Source organism: Microtus ochrogaster, chromosome 16, assembly GCF_000317375.1.
Source record: "Microtus ochrogaster isolate Prairie Vole_2 chromosome 16, MicOch1.0, whole genome shotgun sequence".
Lineage (NCBI taxonomy): Eukaryota > Metazoa > Chordata > Mammalia > Rodentia > Cricetidae > Microtus > Microtus ochrogaster.
Genome location: NC_022018.1, coordinates 28,729,355 through 28,732,822, shown reverse-complemented (window position 1 = coordinate 28,732,822; position 3,468 = coordinate 28,729,355). Strand labels below are relative to the sequence as shown.

General features: G+C 41.6%; 1 protein-coding gene across 1 annotated transcript in view; it reads right to left on the bottom strand.

Annotated features, from left to right (window-relative positions):
- Il15ra (interleukin 15 receptor subunit alpha) overlaps positions 1 to 3,468 on the bottom strand; it is a 28,513-nt gene that overhangs the window by 5,805 nt on the left and 19,240 nt on the right. The gene's annotated exons all lie outside the window — the stretch shown is intronic.

The following is a 3,468-nucleotide window of genomic DNA, read 5'->3' as shown; positions in this document are numbered from 1 at the left end:
ATAGACCCCGCATACTGCTCTTGCAAGGATCCGGGTCCAGTTCATAGACCCCGCATACTGCTCTTGCAAGGATCCGGGTCCAGTTCATAGACCCCACATACTGCTCTTGCAAGGATCTGGGTCCAGTTCATAGACCCCGCATAGCAGTTCAGGTCCTCACGCTTGCACGGCAATTGCCTTTACCCAGTGAGTCATCTTCCCCACCCCCATATCTTTTAAAATCCACTCCAGGGGGATCTGATGCCCTCTTTTGACCTCTGCAGGTCCCTGTATGCACCAAGTGCTCTTCCATACGTCTATGCAGGTACATACATACATAACACAAACACAAACATTTTTAAAAGAAAATAAAAGTGAGAACCATGTGTATAACTTATTTTAAACATTATAGACTGAGGATATAGCTCAGTGAAGAGCACTTGTCTGGCATGCCCTTTGTTCCATCCTTATCGTAAAACTACAAAAACAATAAAACAAAATATCAGAAGATTGATCATCCGTTAACTGACCAAGCAATGACTGTGGTTGAACATTGTTAATATTGCCTTACAGAGACGTGCTCAGCTGATTGCCTCACCCCGTGTCCGAGGAGCAACTGAACATCTACAGTATGTAACTGATGGTGGGGTACTTGCAGATCTTGGGTGGCTGGGACTGATAGCACGTGAGTGGAAAACTTTGAAAGACACTGTCACAAACGCTTTTACAAAACTAGACCGGTTATAATTTCAATTTACACTTTATTAACAGACAATAAAATCTTTCAATCTCGCCTTTTCATTTCTTTTGCTAACAATTTGACTTCTGTCATAATTAGGTATCTTCATGTCTATATTTAAGGAAGAACACCTTATTTATACATAAAGCAATTTTTAAAATTTAAAAGCTTTTATGCTTCCCACAATCCCTTGCACAGAATTATCTTTGTCACAAAAGCTATGCACTGGAAAAGTATTAGATCCTAAATTGTTTGAAGCCCTATATAGAAAATTTTACATATAGATTGTCACCCACTAAGTAGAATTGCACCAGAGTTTCCAAGTAGTCACTGTTGGTAATATAACTTAAGACAGTAAATAATCATATGTCCAAAGCTGAGATTGGCTAAGTAAATTGTGCTCAGGTCTATATGGAGGTAGAATATGCTATAGCCATTAAAGAGAGTAAGGTGGCTTTTATGTGTGGATATGGAGGATTGCTAAGATATGTCAGTGTCCTGGGGAACGCTCATTGTCAACTTGATCCAGCCTAGAGTCATCTGAGAGGAGAAGCCACAAGTGAGAAATTCTCTAGATCAGGTTGGCCGGTGTGCGTGTCTAGAGGATCTCTTCGATCGTTAACTGATTTAGTGTGTCCAGCCCACTTGGAAAGCCCCATTCCCTGGCCAGGTCGTCCTGGCTATATAAAGAAAGTTGGCTGAGCAGAGCCAGAGAGTGAATGAGCACGCAGCACTCCTACTTGGCTTCTGCTTCAAGCTCCTGCTAGAGTTTCCGCCGGACTTCCCTCAGGGATGGACTGTGACCTGGAAGTCTAAGTCAATAAGCCCTTTCCTCCCCAAGGTGTTTTGATTAGAGTGTTTTATCACAGCAACAGAAAGGAAATCAGGCCAGCCCATCAGTGAAGAGACACAAAATCAGTGAAGAGACTCTGAGACTTTCTCTGCATGTGCTTACGTTTCCTCAGCCAACCAGAAGGAGGCAAAGAAACTTGCTCTCTGTCTCCAGGAGCACAAGTCAGAGGCAAACTTTCATTCTGTTCATTCCTTGCTGACTTTTGATTGTTTTTTTTTTTTTAATTTCTTGAGGTGTGGTGTTGCTATGTATCACAATGGCCTTGATACTCTATGTAACCCAGGCAGATCTTAAACTCAAAGTAATCCTCCTGCCTTAGCCTTCTGAGTGCTGGGATTACAGACATATGCTTCCATGCTATTTAATTTTTGATTTTCAGACCATGTGCAAATCATTAAGTATTTGAAAAACAAAAAATTAAAAACTATGTGGAAAGATTAATGTGCTATGTGTCATAGAGAAAAAACAGCTTGCCTAATTCTTATATGTTGTTCTCTTAAATCATGAGTATGTTTTTGTTTATATGCCCTTGTCATTAAGTGAGTTTTTCAATAAATTATTCTTCAAAGAACCTTCCTAAATGTCTTGCTTTCATCTATCTATCTATCTATCTATCTATCTATCTATCTATCTATCTATCTATCTATCCATCTATCTATCTACTCTCTATCTCCTTTTTTCCTTTTTGCAGAGCTGGGGATTGAGCAAGAACTCTACTAATGAACTGTTATATCCCCAGTCCTCTTTATACATTTAATTTTGCTATAGGATTTCACTGAGTTGTCTAGGCTGACCTTGATCTTGCAATCCTCCTGCCTCAGCTTTCCAAGTAGCTGAAAATACAGACCTTTACCATCAGGCCTGTCTTCATTTGATCATTTACAAAACCACTGTAACCAATAAACTGCTAATATATCTAAAGTGACATCTGATTCCCTGATGTCACTTAGTGCAGATAAACAGGATCAAAAGCCAGTGAGTCATTCTCCAGCAGGAAAACTTATGAATAGAAAATAGAGCCGGGCAGTGTTGGCACACACCTTTCATCCCTGCACTTGGGAGGCAGAGGCTGGTGGATCTCTGTGAGTTCCAGGACAGCCAGGGCTGTTACATGGAGAAACTCTGTTTCAAAAAAGAAAACAAAACAAAACAAACACAAACAAACAAACAAAAATCCAAAAAAAAAAACAAAAAGAAAAATAAAGAAAAGAGAGAATATTTTATCCCTTTAAAAAACATTTGTGTGTGTGTGTTTGAGAGAGAGAGAGAGTGTGTGTGTGTGTCTCTCTCTCTCTCTCTGTGTGTGTGTGTGTGTGTGTGTGTGTGTGTGTGTGTGTACATACACATAAGTATGCAGGTGCCCACAGGCCAGAAAAGGATGTTGTATCCCCTGGAGCTGGAGTTACAAGTGGTTGTGAGCTACCCATCCGGGGTGATGGGAACTGAACTCTGGCCCTCTGCAAGAGCACTTTACCACTGAACCATCCCTCTAGGGCCTTCTTTTCCTTCTAGAGCTTGTCAGACTAAAGTATAAGGTTCCTACTCTCTGCACCCCACACCCTTTTTTATGGTACTGGAGAGGAAGCTTGGCCTTGGCCTTGACAAGCGAGCTCGTGGTCAGAGCTGCACCCCTGTCCTCCCTTCTCTCCTCTGTTCGTTCTTCTCCAAGATCTCTCTCCCTCCTTTTCACAAACACATTTCTGTTTTCCTCCTGCACCGATTACATAACCTCTTTCTTTTTCTTCTAACTGTAGTGCTCCAGGTCTTTCATCAACAGAAACATTTAGACAGAGCAGTCTGAATTCTCTCCTCTCTCTCCCTCCTTCTCTCTCTCTCCCTCCCTCCCTCCTTCTCTCTCTCCCTTCCTCCCTCTCTCTCCCTCTCTCTCATTCTCTCT